This window comes from Leopardus geoffroyi, chromosome D1 (genome assembly GCF_018350155.1).
Source record: "Leopardus geoffroyi isolate Oge1 chromosome D1, O.geoffroyi_Oge1_pat1.0, whole genome shotgun sequence".
Taxonomy (NCBI): domain Eukaryota; kingdom Metazoa; phylum Chordata; class Mammalia; order Carnivora; family Felidae; genus Leopardus; species Leopardus geoffroyi.
Genome location: NC_059329.1, coordinates 59,577,523 through 59,599,025, shown reverse-complemented (window position 1 = coordinate 59,599,025; position 21,503 = coordinate 59,577,523). Strand labels below are relative to the sequence as shown.

Below are 21,503 nucleotides of genomic sequence, written 5' to 3'. Positions count from 1 at the left end.
GCACCTGCTTGGGATTCTCTCTCCCTCTCTCTCTGCCCCTCCCCCACCTGTGGGTGGTCTCTCTCACTCAAAATAATTTAAAAAATTAAAAATAGATAAAAATAAATTTTAAAAAAGCAACAGTTTGAGAACTACTTGACAGGCCCCGATAATCAACTGTAAGCAAAGCAAAGAAAAAGGAAAATTCTAGAAGCACCTCTGATTTCCTAGCTTGAATGAGCAGATGAGCATGTGTGCCAAAAACAAAAAGAATGCAAAAGCAGTAACTTCATTAATTGAGCACTAGTATCAACCCTATCAGGCAAGTGCTATTAATACTCTCTTTCAAGATGTTTCAAGATGTTTTTCTCTTTCAAGAAGTTTCAAGATGTTAAACAACCTATCCAAGATCATGATGCTAACGAGTAGCAGAATTAAGATTCAAACCCAGGTCAGGCGCCTGGGTGGCTCAGTTGGTTAAGCCAACTGAGTCAGTTTGGTTCAGGGTTCAGGTCATGATCTCAGGGGCTGTAAGGTTGAGCCCCACACTGGGATCTCTGTTGTCAGCGCAGAGCCCCCTTCAGATCCTGTCTACCTCTCTCTCTGTCCCTCCCCTTTTTGCACACACTCTCTCTCAAAAATAAACAAACTTAAAAAAAAAATTCAAACCCAGGTCTATTTCACTCCAAAGTTCATAATCTAAACCATCATGCTATCTGGCAGGTGGCTTGAAAATTTGGATTTAGACATGAGGTATCTACTGGACATACGATCAGGAAAATACAGTAGCTGGTGAAAAATATGATTTGGGGCTAGAGATACAGATTTGGGTCACCTTTAGAACAGTGTGACATAATCAGAAGAGGGCTGGCTTATTAGGCCTGTAAAGAGGTAATGCATACATTTGCTACTGAAACGTATTAATCTTCTGCCAAAGTCTCTGCCTTGCACAGCTCTGGGGGCACCCACATTGACAGCAAGTGACAGACTGGGTGAAATTCCAAATCTCTGGGGATTCCTTTTAGACCCTTTATATTATTTTCATTTGAGGAAATTTTAACAGAAAGTCAAGGACCACACCAATATCAATTTAAAAGGAAGGCAATACAGGTGGTTAAGAGAATGGATTTTGTGATCAAACTTCTTCATTTTCTCTCCTTACATTAGGTTCACATCATCTCCTGCTTGGGATTCTACCTCCCTTTAACGGCTTTTTAACACTGACAGTGTGTCCCATCTATAAAGTATTTCACATGATCCTCACAACAGCTCCGCAAAGTAAACACTGTTTTCATTTTATCGAAGAGGAATGAAGTTCAGAACAGTACTTTGCCTAAGGTCACACAACTACAAAATAACAGGACCACAATGCAACTCTGATCTTCTGGCTCCAAACCTGAAGCTCTTTCCAGCAGATTCGCCCCCAAGATAACCATGAGCCACACACTCACCTGTGAACCAACAGAGTGTCACCATCCCTATGTATACTTTCATTGCATTTAAGAAGAAAACAGATGGTAACTAGAAAGGGCTAATGGGATGCTGGTAATGTTGTTTCTTAAAACAACACTAGTTACGTGTTCACTTTGTGAAAACTCATGAGCTACATTACTTTATGCATTTTTCTGTATGTATGTTACACTTTAATTAAAAAAACAACAGACAGGGGACACCTGGGTGGCTCAGTGGGTTGGGTGTCTGACTTCAGCTCAGGTCATGATCTCACAGCTGGTGGGTTTGAGCCCTGCGTCAGGCTCTGTGCTGACAGCCTGGAGCCTGCTTCAGATTCTGTATCTTTCCCCCCCACCTTCCCCACTCACACTCTCTCAAAAATAAATATTAAAAAAAAATTTTTTTAAACCACTAGGCAAAATTAAGACAGACTAATCAAAATCAGGAGCACTAAGTTGGATGCCTCAGGGCTACATATATATTTACCTGGCTTCTCAAGCAGCAGGTACGTGTAGGACATGTATCAGTTAAGTAAGGATGCACAAAATCCTTGCACACTCAAATAATATGTTCACTCACTTGTCCCTACCCATAATGTCTAGGTGATGTGATTCTGATGAGGTTAGGAGCAAGAGAAGCCCAGAAAGGGGCCAAGATTACAGTTAATGGAAAAAAAAAAAAAATTGGCATTGAAAAGTGGAACCATCAGGGGCACCTGGATGGCTGGCTCAGTTGGTTAAGCGTCTAACTTCGGCTCAGGTCATAATCTCTTGGTTCATGAATTCGAGCCCCAAGTCAGGCTCTGTGCTGATAGCTCAGAACTTGGAGCCTGCTTCAGACTCTGTGCCTCCCTCTCTTTCTCTCTGCCCCTCCCCCACTGTTTTCTCTCCCTCCCTCTCTCTCTCTCAAAAATAAACATTAAAAAAAATGTTTTTAAAAAGGAAAGTGGAACTATACTATCAATAGTAAGATATCTCAATTTCAGAGAAAATGAAAACGTGAAAAAAAATAGCCAACAATTGAAAGATGTCACCAATTATAAATGCATTCTAATTTCAGGGTGTTAAAATGTAAAAACAGCAGCAAAGCATTTAAAAATAAATAAAATACAGGGGTGCCTGGTGGCTTAGTCAGTTGAGTTGCCAACTCTTGATTTTGGCTCAGGTCATGATCGCACCATTGTGAGACCATGCCCTGCACTGGACTCCATGACCAGTGTGGATTCCCTTAATTCTTTGTTGTTGTTTTATTTAAACTTCTGCTCTGCAAAGACACTTTTTTTTTTTTAACGTTTATTTATTTTTGAGACAGAGAGAGACAGAGCATGAACGGGGGAGGGTCAGAGAGAGAGGGAGACACAGAATCTGAAACAGGCTCCAGGCTCTGAGCCGTCAGCACAGAGCCCGACTGGGGGCTCAAACTCACAGACCGTGAGATCATGACCTGAGCCGAAGTCGGACGCCTAACCGACTGAGCCACCCAGGCGCCCCACAAAGACACTTTTTAAAAAAAGTTTATTTATTTTGAGAGAGAGAGAGAGAGAGAACAAGTGGTGCATGAAAGAGAGGTGGGGGGCGGGGCAGGGGACAGTGGATCCAAAGCAGGCTCCATACTGACAGCAGAGAGACCTATGTGGGGCTCAAACCCACAAACTGTGAGATCATGACCTGAGCCAAAGTCAGACAACCAACTGAGCCACCCAAGTGCCCAGATTCTCTTAAGAATTCTTAAGAGATGCTCTCTCTTCTCTGCTTCTTTTATTTCTGCTTTTTTAAAAAAAAAAAAAAATTTTTTTAATGCTTATTTATTTTTGAGACAGAGAAAGAAAGAGCACAAGCAGGGGAGGGGCAGAGAGAAAGGGAGACACAGAATCCAAAGCAGGCTCCAGGCTCTGACCTGAGCTGACGTAGGAGGCTTAACTGACTGAGCCACCCAGGCGCCCCTATTTCTGCTCAAGATTCTTTCTCTCTCTCTCCCTCTGCCCTTCTCCCCACTTGTGCTCTCTCTCAAAAAGCAAAACAAAACAAAAAAAACCAAAACCCACAAATCCGTAATCTCTCAGCCCCTTTTTGTTCCCCTCCAGGCCCTCCCACAAGATAAGAAATGTTAACAGATTTTTCCATGCCCTGAAACACATAAGCACAAATATATTTTTATATTTAAGAGGATTTTTTTATTTTTCTCTATTTTTAAAAAACTAGGTTTATACTTTAACATTGCTCTGCAACTTGTTTTTCTCACTTAATAATTTATCATGAACATCCCCCCACCCATGTCAATAAATAAAATTTCAACTCACACTTTAAAAAAGCTGTATAATAACAGTCTGCATAAAGGATATAACATAACATGTTCACATATTTTTCAATTGATAGACATGACTATTTTCAATCAGTTACCATGTTAAACAATGCCATAATGCATATCCTTGTACATATTTCTTTCTAAATTCTTTAAAAATATTCTTTAATTCTTTAAATTCTTTTACAAAAAGAAAAATTTTTCTATCCCCACTTCCTCGTTGTCCAATGTTTTGATTGCTTCCTTTCCTATCATCATCCCTGCCTTACTTGCTCATAGAATTTTCCTCAGGGCCCAGTGTGATAAAGGAAGGCAAAGCAACTTGGAGAATGTCAAGACATGACATGTGATACTTACTGTTGGTAAATTAGAATTGGCCTGTCTTGGCCGCCTCTCCCAGCCACCTGCACATTCTGCCCCCCCACCCCCATACATGTGCTCCTTGTTCTAGTCTCAGCAGCTGCTTCCCACTCAACTGACGTGGCAGAACTAGGAAATTAGTCCTACTCTGTCACACTCCTGACCCTGGCCAGTGGAGATAGGCCCACCAGCTATCCAAACAAGTAGGAAGGAGAAAGAACACATTATCAACTATGAAATATTGTAATACGGAAGTATACGGAGTAAAATGTAAAACTCCCCATTCACCAAACCTTAACTCACATTTACCAATGGCACTTCCCTCCTTGGAGTGACCACTGTTACAAGTCTGTTGTAACCTTTCAGACTTTTCTGTACACGTGTGTATGTATAAAGATATATGTGTATATGTACATGTACATATATGTAAATAAAAAAACAAAGAGTGTGAATGTGTTTGATCTACATACCTGTAATCATACTGTTATAATTTGTTCTGCAACTTTCCTTTTTCACTTAAAAATCTGACATGTTTCCATTTTAATATATAATGGACTCCTCATACTTTTTCATGTTTATTTCTGAGAGAGAGAGAGAAAGAGAGCGCGAGTGCATGCGCAAGCGTGAGAGGGGCAGAGAGAGAAGGAGACACAGAATCCGAAGCAGGCTCCAAACTGTGAGCTGTCAGCACAGAGCCCTACATGGGGCTCGAACCCACAATCTGGAAGATTGTGACCTGAGGCAAAGTCAGATGCTCGACTGAGCCACCCAGGCGCCCCTATTTCCTCACACCTTTAAAAGCTTGAGAAAAATGCTATAGTTTTTGGATGGCTAGGCCTTCTAATATATTTCCCACTACCCAAAGGTCAACAAACTATGATCTGCAGAGGTAAGTAGAGCAGACCCTTGAACAATGTAAAGGTTGGGGCACCAAACCGCTCCACCCCCACCACCCCACCCCCACCACCCCATGCGGTTGAAAATCCACGTATAACTTCTGACATCCCAAAAACTTAACTACTAATAGCCTACTGTTGACTGGAAGCTTTACTAATAACATAAACAAATGATTAACACGTATCTTTCAAGTTATAAGTATTAATACTATAATCGAACAATAAAGCTAGAAAAAAGAAAACATTACTGAGAAAAATCATAAGGGAGAGATAATACATTTACAGTACTGTACCGTATTTATTGAAAAAATCCACATATAAGGGGACCCATGCAATTCAAACCCACGTTTTTCAAGGGTCAACTGTAGTTGCAACTACACAGCCTGCAAAGCCTGAAATATTTACTACCTGGGCCTAAACAAAATAATTCACATTTAACATCTAAAGAGCAGTTTCTTGGGGCGCCTGGGTGGCGCAGTCGGTTAAGCGTCCGACTTCAGCCAGGTCACGATCTCGCGGTCCGGGAGTTCGAGCCCCGCGTCAGGCTCTGGGCTGATGGCTCAGAGCCTGGAGCCTGTTTCCGATTCTGTGTCTCCCTCTCTCTCTGCCCCTCCCCCATTCATGCTCTGTCTCTCTCTGTCCCAAAAATAAATAAATGTTGGGAAAAAAAAATAAATTAAAAAAATAAAATAAAATAAAATAAAATAAAATAAAATAAAATAAAGAGCAGTTTCTTAATGGAGATTAATTCTTTTTTTTTTAATTTTTTTTTTCAATGTTTATTTATTTTTGGGACAGAGAGAGACAGAGCATGAACGGGGGAGGGGCAGAGAGAGAGGGAGACACAGAATCGGAAACAGGCTCCAGGCTCTGAGCCATCAGCCCAGAGCCTGACGCGGGGCTCGAACTCCCGGACCGCGAGATCGTGACCTGGCTGAAGTTGGACGCTTAACCGACTGCGTCACCCAGGCGCCCCAATGGAGATTAATTCTTATCCAACTGACCAGAGTATGGCTACGTTAGACTGATTTTAAATGAAATTTATATGCAAAAATAGGTCTGGTATGTAATATTGAAGAAACAAGTCTAAAACACTCAAAGGACACCTGGGTGGCTCAGTCGGTTGAGTATTCGAGTCTTGATTTCAGCTCAGGTCATGATCCTAGGGTCGTGGGATCGAGCCCCGCCCTGGCCTCTGTGCTGAACCTGGAGCCTGCTTGAGGTTCTCTCTCCCTCTGCCCCTCTTCCCAGCTCACATGTGCCCTCTAAAATTAAAAATATACATATATTAAAAAATAAAACAAAACACTCAAATGAGGTCCAAAGACATCCCCCTACTTCTGGGTTGAGTACGACTCTAATGAATTTCCAATGTGCTATTCTTCATCTTCTTTTTCTCTTTGATTTCAACTAATGGGAAACAGACCGGGTTCCTAATGTCCTTCAGTGATGCTGATGAGCAATGCAGCTCTCACTCACACACTACAATAATAGTATGAAATTAAAGTAAGCTCCCTCATCTCTGCTGAATATCCCCAACAAAGCCCCTCCAACACAACACGACACAGGTGTCTGTCCTTCTCTTTTGCTTGCAGAAGATTCACTATGAAGCAGCTAAGCATTTCTAGAATGTCTAGCCAACCGTTAAGAGCTAGGGTCCTGACCTTTGTGGGAAAGGAAGACCAATTCTCTCCTTCAGAGTCTACCCTTCTGAAGATCTGAGGCATGAAATGAAAGCATTTCTATGAGAAATTTTAGGTCATCCGATTTCTGTAGTACAGAAGGGGAAGGTGCTATCACCCCAATTTTATAAATGGAGAATTAAGAGTAACATGTCTCCTTTTCCATTTCTAGAAGTCACGTCAGCAAATAGGGCTTAATAACAGTGACCACCCCCCAACACACACACATACTTTCTCCTTCCATCCTCTCCCAAATTTTGCTTTTATATAATAATGGCAAAGAAATTATCATACCCTTCAGGGAAGTTAACTTAATCTAGTACTTTGAGTGGAAAATTATCAAAGAAAGAATAATATATTTTCCTCATGCAAGTGAGGCTTTAAGTGATTCTCTAGAAAGGAATTTGGCAATATATGTTAAAAGCCTAAAAGATGTTCATATTCAGGGGCACCTGGGTGGCTCAGTTGCTTGAGCATCAGACTCTTGGTTTTGGCTCAGATCATGATCTCACAGTTTGTGGGTTCAAGCACTGGCCCTGCAGAGCCTGCTTGGGATTCTCTCTCCCTCTCTCTCTCTCCCTCCCTCCCTCCCTCCCTCCCTCTCTCTCTCTCTCTCTGCCCCTCCCCAGCTCACACTGCCTCTCTCAAGATAAATACTTAAAAATTTTATTTAAAAAAAGTATTACAATACTGTTTAAAATAGAAAAAACTGAAAGCACTATACAAATCCTGTATGATAGACTACTATACAGTCATTAGGAATATTTATAGTTTCAGCCGCATTTTAAATTCATATGAATTTACACAATGAAAATAATGGTAATTGGGAAAAAAGCAGAATACAAAATTATAGGTAGTGTATGACACTGGACTATGCAAAACAGAAATATGCATAGATAGAAAACATTGAAAGGAAATACTAAATAAAACTATACATTAGGTTTCTTCTTTATACTTACCTGTATTTTTCCTGTTTCCTATAATGAATATACACTACTTTTCAATCAGATTCGATAAATGTTTTTGGTTTCCGCTGTAGAATCAAAAGCTCACCCTTTGTGAGAAATTTTATCCTCAAAGGATTAGCAGAAGTAAGGAACTCCCCTCCCCCCAAAACAACAACAACAACAAAAAAGAAGTAAGCAACTCACTAGTAGGAAGACTGCATAATGTACATGCCTAAGAAAACCATCTGGAGGTGTGGAGAAGCTCAGTCTAAAGGCACACTGCTGGGATGCCTGCGGGGTTCAGTAGGTTAAGTGTCTATTGATTTTGGCTCAGGTCATGATCTCGCGGTGCATGGGATTGAGCCCCATGTCAGGCTCTGCACTGACAGCATATAGCATGCTTGGGATCCTCTCTCCCCCTCTCTCTCTGCCCCTCCCCTGCTCATTCACGCTCTCTCTAAAAATAAATAAATACACTTTAAAAAATAAATAAAGGTACATTGCTGACCATTTCCTGCCTTCTTGCTTCTGGAGCTGCCTTAGTAAATGTAACTGGGAAATCAAGTAATATTGAGATGCCTACAAACCTTATTTATACTCTAGACCCAGGACCATCACCTTCTCAACCCTAAGATCTAAGACCTTACACTTAAAGAAAACAGACCAAGACCTAAATAACATGGATTGGATTGTGTTCTTCCTCACATCATAAACATTCAGGGGGTGCCTGCCTGGCTCAGTTGGAACAGCATGTGACTCCTGATCGTGGGGTCATGACATTGAGCCCCACATTGGGTATAGAGATTACTAAAAATAATTAATTAAAATATCTTCTATCTCAAGAACACATTTCCCAAACATGCCAGGCATTTTCCAAGCTCTGTGCCTTTGCCCATGTGTAACCTCCTTCAAAATGCTTTCTTCCAAGCCTACTGAAGTCCAAGTTCATCTTTTATAAGCTGGTTCAAATGCCTTCTCTCTTCAGATGCTCTCCTTGTTCCCCCAATTCAAAAACAACTGTTCTTTCCTCCATATATCCCAATATTTCTTGTTCTTCTGCACATTTTATTCCATTCCTCTTTGGGTCTACACTAGCTGCAGATATGTTTCACTTGACTAAGTTTCTAGAGAGCAGAAATCATCTCATCCAGCTCCATTTCAGCACAATGCTTCCACACAGTAGGTGCCAAATAATGTTGCCTGACTGAATGACAGCCAACTGGCCCTAATCTAATGGATTCTTTCAGTGAAGCAGGCCAGTGAAGCCAAACTGTCAAAGAGGACAATCTCTCCAATTTACAGTCACATACCTTGCGTGAGTGAACAGCCAAAAATGTCATGGGCCTGCCACTTTAAGGGGACTGGCAAGCTGTGTTTACACAATCTTAATTAAAACTAAAGGGCACTAAAGGAAAGAAGAGAAATAGGGAGATTAAGAAGTGTGGATTCTTCAGGTCACCTCCTCCTCTGTTTAGAGCCCAAATCTCCCAGCCTAGTGCCTAGTGAGCTCACCAAACAGCCGATTCTCTCCTTGGGGTCTCTATAGGATGTAAGTGTCAAAAAGCAACTGATTAGGGCACTTTCTGTCCAGCAAATGGCTCTACTCTTGGCCATTCAACTCTAATTGTGGTTACCTGGGGCTTCTTCTCTAAATGAATCCCATTGCACCAATCATTAAGAGAATCCCTTTAAAGATAGGCTTGAAATTAACCACAGCAGGGAACAAAGTCTCTAAATCTCCTAAATCACGATATCCACACTGTCCATTTTGATGAAATTCACCCCCACCTCTTTCAAACAATAGGTCCTACCAGGCAATGACTTCTCCCAGACCAGCATGTCCTGTGATTGTTTTTCAGGAGAAAGCTCCTAGTGCCTGCTTCCCATTAAACAGCTACTTGATGTTTGATCACTCAGCTATGACTGCACGTAGAGAGTAAAACCACTGTAACTTAGGGGCTAAAAAGGAATTCCACTCCTACCCCTAATCCAAAAGTCAAGCAACTTAGAACAAGTAGATACTTTCCCAGCTCAAATTTCCTTAGGCTTACCTGTTTTCAGATCTAGAACTCTTAGCATGTAAATTTTTCAATATCAAAATGAGGAAAACAAGGCCTAGAGTAAAAAAGAATTACAGGGGCACCTGGGTGGCTCAGTCAGTTGAGTGTTCGACTTCAGCTCAGGTCACAATCTCACGGTTCCATGAGTTTGAGCCCTGCACTGGGCTCTCTGCTATCAGCACAGAGACCGCTTTGGATTCTCTGTTCCCTCTCTCTCTGTCCCTCCCCTACCTGTTCTGTCTCTCTCTCTTTCAAAATAAAAAAATATAGGGGTGCCTGGGTGACTCAGTCGGTTGAACATCTGCCTTTGGCTCAGGTCATGATCTCATGGTTCATGGGTTTGAGCCCCACATCGGGCTCCGTGCTGACAGCTCAAAGCCTGGAGCCTGCTTCCAATTCTGTGTCTCCCTCTCTGCCCCTCTCCCACTCACGCCCTGTCTCTGTCTCTCAAAAATGAAAACATTAGGGGCGCCTGGGTGGCGCAGTCGGTTAAGCGTCCGACTTCAGCCAGGTCACGATCTCGCGGTCCGGGAGTTCGAGCCCCGCGTCGGGCTCTGGGCTGATGGCTCAGAGCCTGGAGCCTGTTTCCGATTCTGTGTCTCCCTCTCTCTCTGACCCTCCCCCGTTCATGCTCTCTCTCTGTCCCAAAAATAAATAAACGTTGAAAAAAAAAATTAAAAAAAAAAAATGAAAACATTAAAAAAAATTTTTTTAATAAAAAATTAAAAAAATAAAAACATATACATACATTAAAAAAGAAAGAGAATTGCAAATGATCATACAGCGACAGAATGTTTTGTTGACCCTGCTGCCTAACACCTTAATTTACTGACTAGTTATTAACAAAACCACCAACAAGATTCCAGGCCTTCAATCAATCAGCCTAATCGAAATCAGCTCAAGATAGGCTGCTTTCCCTCTTCCCATCCCCCTGCCTATCCTCACCCTTTCTCAAACCCAAATGCTGACAAAAAAATAAAAAATAAAGATCAATGGAGTAGCCTGATCTATCATTTTTCCCAGAAAAAGACTATCTGCTTCCACTCTACCACGCCACCTGATGGATTCTGACATACTGGTGAGCAGAGGGTGCTACAGTCTGAAGAACTTGTGACTGATTCTGGAGATGGGACTGCAATGGCTCCTCAGCTACAGTGTCCTACAGCGGCATGTTCCAATCCTTTCTGGCCCCCAATACATTTGTGATTTGGGAGGACTACACGAGAAAGGCTAATTTTCTCACACTATCTAGTCACCTTGACCTAGAAGCAAGCATACATGCACAGTGAATATAAAGGAAGTGACAGGGAGGGACACCTGGGTGGCTCAGTCGGTTAAGTGTCTGACTCTTGATTTCGGCTCAGGACATGATCTTGCAGTTGTGAGCTCAAGCCCTGCATCAGGCTCTGCGCTGACAGCATGGAGCCTGTTTGGGATTCTTTCTCTTTCTCTTTCCTTCTCTCTCTCTCTCTCTCTCTCTGCCCCTCCCGTGCTTGAGCTCACTTTCTCTCTCTCAAAAATAAATAATTAGGGGCGCCTGGGTGGCGCAGTCGGTTAAGCGTCCGACTTCAGCCAGGTCACGATCTCGCGGTCCGGGAGTTCGAGCCCCGCGTCAGGCTCTGGGCTGATGGCTCAGAACCTGGAGCCTGTTTCCGATTCTGTGTCTCCCTCTCTCTCTGCCCCTACCCCGTTCATGCTGTCTCTCTCTGTCCCAAAAATAAATAAACATTGAAAAAAAAAATTTAAAAAAAAAAAATAAAAATAAAATAAATAATTAAAACTTAAAAAAAAAAAAAAAAGAAAGGGCGCCTAGGTGGCTCAGTCAGTTAAGTGTCTCACTTTAGCTCGGGTCATGATCTTGCGTTTTTGAGTTTGAGCCCCACATTGGGCTCTGTGCTTCAGCTCAGTCTGGAGCCTGCTTCAGATTCTGTGTCTCCCTCTCTCCGTCTGGCCCTCTCAAGGGTAAACATTTAAAAAAAATTTTTTTTCATTAAAAAAAAAACGACAAGGCACCTGTGTGGCTCAGTGGGTTAAGCACCTAACTCTTAATTTCTGCTCAGGTCATGATCTCAGGGCTCGTAAGTTCAAGCCCCACATCAGGCTCCGCTCTAACAACACAGAGCTTGCTTGGGATTCTTTCTCTTCCCCTCTCTCTACCCCTCCCTGGCTCAAGCTCGCACTCTCAAAATAAATAAATAAATAAAAATTAACAAAAATAAAAAAAAATTAAGTGACACCTTTTTATTTATTTATTTTTTTTAATTTTTTTTTCAACGTTTATTTATTTTTGGGACAGAGAGAGACAGAGCATGAACGGGGGAGGGGCAGAGAGAGAGGGAGACACAGAATCGGAAACAGGCTCCAGGCTCTGAGCCATCAGCCCAGAGCCCGACGCGGGGCTCGAACTCCCGGACCGCGAGATCGTGACCTGGCTGAAGTCGGACGCTTAACCGACTGCACCACCCAGGCGCCCCAAGTGACACCTTTTTAAACAAAATTTCCAATCTTATTAAATCAAATGAAAACTGCAGTCAAAATAGTCTCTGTAGGAAGTTATTTATTTATTCTAACAATATAATCATTGCTCAAAATATATATGAAACACTCTTTTGGATACTGCCTTTAAAGTCTACTCTGTGAGATGCACAAAAATTAAATCTTACTGTTTTGCAGTCACACCTCATTTTTCACCAAAAAATGTACTGCCTTGCTTGACTCTTTGGCTTATAGTATCTTTTGGCTGTGAACCCACCAAGCAAGGTTCAGTGAAGATTTGCTACTTCTGAGGACATTCAAAAGATTGGCTTAGAAGCCAAAAATATTCTGAGCATTGGCAGCATCACCAGAATAAATATAAAGTCTGAGAACACAATTACTTTGAAGAGGACAAACTTACAAATACTGTTAAGTGTCCTACAACTACAACAAAGAGGACAAGATATGTGCAATATATGTCACGTGTTAAGCTATTACGTTACTTTACTGTTTATTTTTTTAAGTTATTTATTTTGAGAGAGACAGAGACAGCGTGAGTGGGGGAGGGGCAGAGAATGCGGGAGAGAGAATCCCAAGCAGGCTCTGCACTGTCAGCACAGAGCCCAATGCGTGGCTCAAACTCATGAAATCATGAGATCATGACCTGAACCTAAACCAAGAGTTGGATGCTTAACCAACAGAGCCACCCAGGTGTCCCTACTGTTTATTTTTGAGAGAGAGCGCACGCACGTGCACAAATGGGGGAGGGGCAGAGAAAGCGAGAGACAGAATCCTAAACAGACTCCAGGCTCTGAGCAGTCAGCACAGAGCCCAACACAGGGCTTGAACCCACGAACCACGAGATCATGACCTGAGCTGAAGTCAGATGCTTAACCAACTATGCCACCTAGGCGACCCTATGTTACTTTACAATCACACATTACGTAGTCATAAATTTTGGCCCTGGAAGAAATCTTCCATATCATATAATCCAAACTGTTTATGTTTATATATGAAAAAACTTCAGTCCAGAGGTTATGTAATTTGTCCCTGGTCACACAGCTGGTCAGCAACAGTCAGGACTAGCAACCCGGTCACCCTGACTTCTAGCATAATCCACAAACATATCCTAATCCATATTCCTCCCATTTCTGTGTTCTTCACTGCTGTCTTTCAAAGGGAAAGGAAATAACTTGAGACACTAAAGCATACCAGAATGGTTCTGAAACTCAGTAGCTGAGAAAGATCGACTTAACACCAGTTATCTCTCTATAATCGCCCCTACAGGTATAAGTCATTGTTTAGTATGTAGTTCACAAGAGTTCTGGATAAAGGGAAACCTATGATCACTTCCCCCCAAAGCAAGAATATGTTTATTAAACCTCTCTCCCTGGGTGGCTCAGTAGGTTGAGCATCCGACTTCGGCTCAGGTCATGATCTCAAGGTTAGAGAGTCTGAGCCCCACATCGGGCTCCCTGGTGTCAGCCTGTCAGTGCAGAGCCCGCTTCAGATCCTCCGTTCCCCTCTTTGCCCCTCCTCCACTTGTGCTCTCCCCAAAATATTTAAACAAACAAACAAAAAACTCTCTTCCTACCTCCTGCAGTAACCCATGTGCTTCAAGTAATTGAAAGGTCACTATGAAGAACATGAATCAGAGAAAAAGAAAATAATAAAGCTTCTGTTCAGGAAAAGGCTGATCTATGAAAAAGCAAGAAAGGACAGTAACCATCTTGAACTTACCTCCTGGTGGACAGCTTCCCCAGGCCTGGACAAGATCCCTGACAGACTGGCTTAGAATTAGCCTCTACCCAGGGAAGGGGCAAAGGGGCAGGAATGCTTGTTCATTCTCCCATCCCACCCACTGTTGGTCAGCTCAGCTTCATATCATCTTGGGCAGCCCCAGCATTCTGTAGATCAGACAGCAAACGGAAGGGAAGCCACGCAGCCTAGGTCAATGGGGTGAGTCAGTGGCAGAGCAGGAAGAGTCACTGGGGCAGAAATTCTGGCCTCCTGTGGCAAGATTGCCAAACCACACCACACCCCTACCCCCACCCCCACGCCTTGGTCAGCACTGGGAAGGCCCTATTAGGATTCTGGTCTCCAAACCAAGAGAAGTCCTTCCTCAGGAGGCTCCATATCACTAATTTCCAAGTGTGTTTCTCCTCAAAAACCTTCCATGGCTTTCTTCTGTCTAAAGCATTATATCTAACTTATTTGGCTTCATTTTCAAAGCCCTCCATTATATGGCCTCAAGTCATTTATTCAACCTTACTTCCCACTATTCCACAGCATACACTCTGAACTAATCAAGCCAGTCTTCCCACTTCTCTCTGCATAGGACTCTATTTCTCATTCCCACGCCTTGAGTTATCCAGCAGTGGTAAATTCAAATACCTGAGTCAGGCAGGTAAAAGAAATGGATTCTCCAGTGGAGCGTATGGCAGAACTATGGAGTGTTGTCCCCACCTAAAGGCATTCAAATATTTTATTATTTTTTTAATTATTTTATTTTTTTAATGTTTATTTATTTTTGAGAGAGACTGAGAAAGAGAGGGAGGGGCAGAGAGAGAGGAAGACAGAAGATGTGTGGGCTCTGTGCGGACAGTAGAGAGCCCAATGAGGGGCTCGAACTCACGAACTGGGAGATCATGACCTCAGCCAAAGCTGGATGCTTAACCTACCAAGCCACCCAGGCGCCCCAAGGCATTCAAATATTTTGATTCAAATATTTATGCAGTTCTTCACTTTGAGCATCACAATAACTTATTAAATAGTTATTAATACTCTTTCTAACTTGCAAGTGAAGAAACTTTCCCAAGGTTAGGCAGCTGGCAAAATCCTGGGCATCACCTCTGAAGCCAAAGCAAGAGCTCTAAAGTAAACGCTTCCCAGTAGTACAAACACCATAGAAGATACAGCACTCTAAATCTGAAGAGGAAATTCATTTTTCATGATATACATGCAACTTTATTAGTAGGATGGAGGGGCGCCTGGGTGGCTCAGTCAGTTGGGTGTCCAACTTCGGCTCAGGTCACGATCTCACGGTTTGTGAGTTCAAGCCCTACATCGGGCTCTGTGCTGAGAGCTCAGAGCCTGGAGCCTGCTTCGGATTCTGTGTCTCCTTCTCTCTCTGCCCCTCCCCAACTTGTGCTCTGTGTCTCTGTCTCTCAAAAAATAGATAAATGTAAAAAACAATTTTTTTTTTAAATAGTGGGATGTAAAACCCAAAGAGCAGCTTATCTAACCATATACTCCAACTATCTCAAATTCTATTCATGTTCCTGGCAAAGTCTCTCCTAGTTATTCCAGGCCCTACTGAGTTCCCTCTTCTCTCAATTCCTATAGAGCTTACAGACTAGACAACACAGTCGAGTGCTAAATTATATACAGTCATGCAAAACTGAATAGTGAGTCCATGTGTTTTCTAGCTTCACTAATCATACTACTGTATTAACCTATCTAGTTCCACTAAAAATGTTTAACCTGAATCTAATGAAGAGGAGATAATCATACAAATCCAAATTAAGAAATATTCTAGGGGTGCCCAGGTGGCTCAGTTGGTTAAGCATCCAAATCTTGGTTTTGACTCAGGTCATAATCTCACAATTCGTGAGATAGAGCCCCATGTCGGGGTCCACACTGACAGCATGGAGCCTGCTTGGGATTCTCTCTCTCCCTCTCACTCTCTGCCCCTCACCCCAATCACTCTCTCTCAAAATAAATAAATACACTTAAAAAAATTCTGCAAAAATCTACCTAACCTCTCAAAGAATGTCAATGTTGCGACAGATAAAAAAGCATTCAAGATTGAGAGATTAGGGAATTGCTCAAGGGGCATGACAAAATTATCACAACTAAATGCATGAATGACCCTTCACTGAAGGCTGATTTGAAAACAAAATCTATAAAAGACATTACTGGGAAAATGTGAGATGTCTGAACAAGTATTATACACTGGATGTACGGAATCAATCTTAAATTTCCTGAGACCTAGCTGTATTGTTATTATATAGGCAGATACTCGTTTTCAGGAAACACTGCTGAATTATATTTAGGATGAAGTAACATGATGTTTGCATCTAATAGTCCAAAGGTTCAGAATATGAAGAACGGAGAGCAAACGCAGCAAAATGTTAACTGGCAAATGTAGGCAAAGAGTTTGTTATATTTTTCTTATAAAGTATCGATAGATTTGAACACACACAAGAGTATATAAATATTTATGATTCCTATAAAGAATCTACAGGTTTGAACAGTTGGTGAGGAGGGAAATCCTGTATTGTACATTTCTTTATACACTCAGCTCTCTGAGAGATAAAACAGGCACTCATTGTTTATTTGCTCACTGCCTAAGGAAACTGGGCTTTGGAGGTCAGCAACCAGAGTCCACTTTGCAGCAATTCATGAGGGGTACAGTAGCAAACTCCTAAGGAACAAGAGGTTTCCCTCAAACTCACACCATGCACACCACTTGGAAGATAGAAAAGTAGGTAATCAAAGCTATTGTTATCTCGCCCCTCACTGAAGCCATCCAGAAGTGAGACACTTGACAAACGCCCACTTACAGGGCAAAACAGTTGCTACCCACACAAAGGACCAAGATCCAGGGTCACATTGCACCCACCTTGTCATCGGGTACCAAAAACTTGATAGCCTGCAAAAGAAGTGTGTCTGACCAGTCACAGGAAGGCACTCAAGTGGTCAAATAAATAAGCCTGAAATATACAGTCTTTACTCCTCACCATATAAAACCTGTCCTCAATTGCAATAAGGCAGAAGAAATCTGCCAGCCTCAATCACTGGCATTTCCTGCACTGGCTTCAAAGAAATCAGCCCTTAAATAGGACAGAAAGGGCAGCTGACACAGCTGTCTACTGAGGCCTCAACCCAGGAGCATGCTGTGCAATATGCCCTCTTCCCCTTCTACAGCCACCAGATCATTTTACTTCTGCCAAGTGGTCCCTTATTAGGATGACTGATTGCCCAACGGCCAACCCTTAACCTTGATTCTCTCCTCCCCTCACTGACAGCCAAGATATCTTTCCAGATAGCTCCTCCTCCAATTTAGCAGAAAGAACAGCCAAAACTATTCCCCCTCAAACCTCTGTCAACTGAAGTAAGACCTATAGTAGTATTACACACAGCTTATTTCTCAAACCTACCATTTTTAGCGTTTTTACCAAAGACAGAATGAAAACATATAAAGCCCGCTTGTCAAGCTTTCGCATTATAAACTATGAAGGAGAGAAAATACAATGCTTTTAGATGTGATCTGGCAAAAAAGCTCTCAACAGTTCTTATGCTACCAAAAGTAACAAGATACAATTTAACATGATTAAATATGAAGGTTTGCATTCACTAAACTAATACAAGATGGTAGAGACTTGGTACAGCAGTTTATATTAAAAAGGCTGCCTTTGGGCCCTTGGGGTAGGGGAGGGAGCAGGCTGCATATGGTGGGAGGCAGAAGAGAGGATGTCACACTCTCAGTGAACCATGAATGTAACACAGCTGCCCAAAACACCAGCGCAGGCTTGGGTTGTGTTAGAAGACAACTCTGTGCACCGCTTTTAAAAAGCAAAGTCAGAGTCCATGCAGCTAAAGAATGAAACAACTGTGGTGAAAAGTCTAAAAGTCATATATCCTAGCAAATGTGAGGGAAGAACTACAGATGTTTAGTGAGGGAGAACACGAAAATGTGTTCAAATATATGCACACTTGTCATGCAGGTGAAGAGAAAAATGTATGTGTTCTGCAGGAAGACAAAACCAGAACTAGTGAGTAGAAATTACAGAAAGATAGAGTTCGGTTTGACATAGGGAAAAACTTTCAGCATAGTAAGAAAGTTAAGAATGTGGGTTATGGAACCCAGAATGCTTGGAGTAGAACACCAACTCCACTTACACTGTATGGCTTTGAATAGACTACTTAATTTATTTGTGTCTCAGTTTCCTTGCCTGTTAAAGGGAATAGTAATAATGACAGTATTTACCTCATAGAACTTTGGGAAGCGGTTCACGTAAAGCACTTGGAACAGAGCCTGCTCACAGTATATCCTGAAGAAAAAAACAATGCTAACTATTGCTATGACTGTTGATATAATAGATGAGATAACCTGAGAATCTTCCCACTAAATACACCTGGAAATGCTTAGAAAAATATCCTTTTAGAGTATGCCAATTAAGTTACTATCTCTCAGCTCCACACCTACCCTGTTACACTCTGCTCTGTGACACTGGGGCTTGGACTCCGCCAACCCTATCACACCTTTGCCAGCTGGCTCCCTGTTAAGCTCTGTAGGAGGTGCTAGAGGGAAAATGGAAGGCAGGAACTTCCTCCTTCGTATGGCCTGCTGTTTCTTGACAACAGCAGTTGGTTCCTTCCCACTTCTTGCTAAACTCCCAGAACCAGCCTCAATGCGCCCCCCTCAGAGGCACCAGCACCAGCTGGGCAGAACTCAACCAAACCTGGCTCCTCCAGGCCCTTCCTGCGAACACCTGAGAAACCAGCAGCACCAGGAGACGCCCTCTCCTCAGAGAATCAGGGCGTAGTTCCTCCAGATCCCTTCAGACTTACAGGATCTGAGAACTCCAACCTTTCTTCCCTTTGTTTTTCAGCCCTAGATGAAGTAGCTGCTTAATGCAGTTATTAATCAAAGATACCCTTTTTGCTTGTCCAGCCCTCCAGCAAGGCTTTAAACTAATTCCCTTTACTGAGTTCACTTTTAAAATAGCTATGTGTGGTTTCTATTTTCCTGACTGGATCCTGATACATAGATAAACTGAGCTCACAAGAAAGTAAGGAAGTCCCAGGAAAAGCAACCTGACAGCACAGCTATCCTAGCAGTGTAAAGAATTTATAACCACCTCTTTGTCCAGGAGACAGATTCTGAGCCTACAAAGAGCAGTTGAGATCCCTATACAAAGACTAAGACATTCATTAAGACAGATCAGGGGGAAAAAATCTATCCACAGGGAAATAAGGAAGATTGTCTTGCTCACCTAGTGAAGTGGGAGGAAAAAACCCTCCTAGGAATTCAAAACCATAGTCATTTTGCGGCCTAAGCTCGTGGCCTGAAAATCTACAAGTAGAGAAAAATTACATACATTTTGGTCCCAGATTGGGACTAGCCATGAGTGCCCAACAGAAGCAACCACAAAGTTGCTCCAGAAGATATATGAATGGCCAATAAATATGTGAAAAGATGTTCAACATCATCTGTCATTAGGAAAATGCAAATTAAAACCACAGTGAGATACTATTACACCTCCATGAGAATGGCTAAAATTAAAAAGGCCGACCATACCAGGGTGCCTGAATGGCTCAGTCAGTTAAGCATCCAACTCTTGATTCCCCCTCAGGTCATGATCTCATGGTAGGTGGAACTGGGCCTCATGTCAGGCTCCATGCTAATGGCATAGAGCCTGCTTGGGATTCTCTCTCTCTCCACCCCTCCCCTACTTGCACTGTCTCAAATAAAATAAACTTGAAAAAAAAAAGCCAACAATACCAAGTACTCTCACATACTGCTTAAATAGTGTCACCACTTCAGAAAACTGGTAATTTCTTAAAAAATTAAACATATACTGACATACAACCCAGCCATTCCACTCTGAAAAGGAAAGTATACAAACACTCAAAGATTTATACATGAATGCGCATAGCAATTTCATTTATAACATCCAAAACCTGGAAACAACTCAAATGTCCATGAACAGTGAATAAGCAAAATTACCTGATACAACCATATAACAGAATACTACTAACAAATTACTGATATATGCAACTAAATGGATAAATCTCACATGCATTATGCTATGTGAAAGGAACTAAGCCCAAAAATACAACTGTATGATTTAACTTATATAAAATTCTAGGAAACACAAATTAATCTACAATAGTTCCTGAGCCAATGTGAAGGGAAACATGGAAGAAGCACACAGAAATTTTGGGGAGTGATGGTACTGCTCTATAATTTGATTGTGGCAGCTTTTGATAAGTGTATATACATCTTTCAAAACTTTTCACTACAAATAAAGTTTACTGTACATAAATTATCCATAAGCAAAGTTGACTTAGACTGAGGGACAGAGCACAGTGGGGGAGGGGCAGAGCGGAAATCTGAAGCTGGCTCCAGGCTCTGAGCTGTCAGCAGAGCCCGACACTGGATCGAACTCACCATGAGATCGTGACCTGAGCCAGAGTCGGACACTCAACCAACTGAGCCACCCAGCTGTCCCATGACCGCAAATTTTTTTACAAAACTTATGCAAGATATGAAATCCCAGACTGAGGAATCACTATAAACCCCCAGTAGGATAAAATTAAATCCACACCATGTAATGAAACTGTAGAACACAAACAACATGGGAAGATCTTTAAAACAGAGAAAAATACAGGTTACCTAAAAAAATGATAGTTAAATTGTGAACACATTCTCAAAAGTAACAAAAAAACCCAGAATTTCAGTAAAATAACATTTTCAACATGCTGAGAGAAAATATTTGGAAGCCTAGTACCCAGCTAAACTATCAAGACTAAAGACTTAAAGATAGTAAACTATCAAGACTAAAGAGTAAATACTAAAGAGTAAATAGGGGCGCCTGGGTGGCTTGGTCGGTTAAGCGTCCGACTTCGGCTCAGGTCATGATCTCATGGTCCGTGGGTTCAAGCCACGTCGGGCTCTGTGCTGACGGCTCGGAGCCTGGAGCCTGTTTCAGATTCTGTGTCTCCCTCTCTCTGTGACCCTCCCCCGTTCATGCTCTCTCTGTCTCAAAAATAAATAAACGTTAAAAAAAAAAAAAAAAGAGTAAATAAAGATGTTTCCCAGAAGAATGTTTACCACTAACTGACCCTCACTGAAGAAAACATCTGAAAGGTACATTCATCTCTTTAACAAAAATGGAACAATGTGCAAGAAAGAATTGTGACAAAACAAATAGTAAACATATAAGGGTAAAATGAAAAACTCACTGCAGCACAAAACATAATACTGTTGGGGCGCCTAGGTGGCTGAGCTGGTTAAGCACTGACTTCGGCTCAGGTCATGAGTTCACGGTTCATGAGTTCAAGCCCCACATCTGGCTCTGTGCTAACAGGTCAGAGCCTGAAGCCTGCTTTGGATCCTGTGTCTCCTCTCTCTGCGCCTCCCCCGCCCCTCTTTCTCTCTCTCTCAAAAATAAAATAAACATTAAAAAAAATTTAACATAATGCTATTACAATACAGTAACAATTATTATCACTTAGAATTGTTCAATATTGAAATAGACTGCCTTTGGGAGTTGTCTCATTCTTGGAAGTGATCATTTTTGAGTTCAGACAACACCTTTTGAGAAGTTTGGTATACACTGG

General features: G+C 42.0%; 1 protein-coding gene across 2 annotated transcripts in view; it reads right to left on the bottom strand.

The window, feature by feature from the left end:
- NUMA1 (nuclear mitotic apparatus protein 1) overlaps nucleotides 1-21,503 on the bottom strand; it is a 73,120-nt gene that overhangs the window by 49,815 nt on the left and 1,802 nt on the right. The window contains exon 1 of one of the 2 annotated variants that reach the window (XM_045484153.1): nucleotides 13,893-14,106. The exons of the other annotated variant lie outside the window; for it this stretch is intronic. The gene's annotated coding sequence lies outside the window, so the exon portion shown is untranslated. Of the gene's footprint in view, nucleotides 1-13,892; nucleotides 14,107-21,503 lie in introns of those variants that run through there. 2 annotated transcript variants of the gene reach the window in all.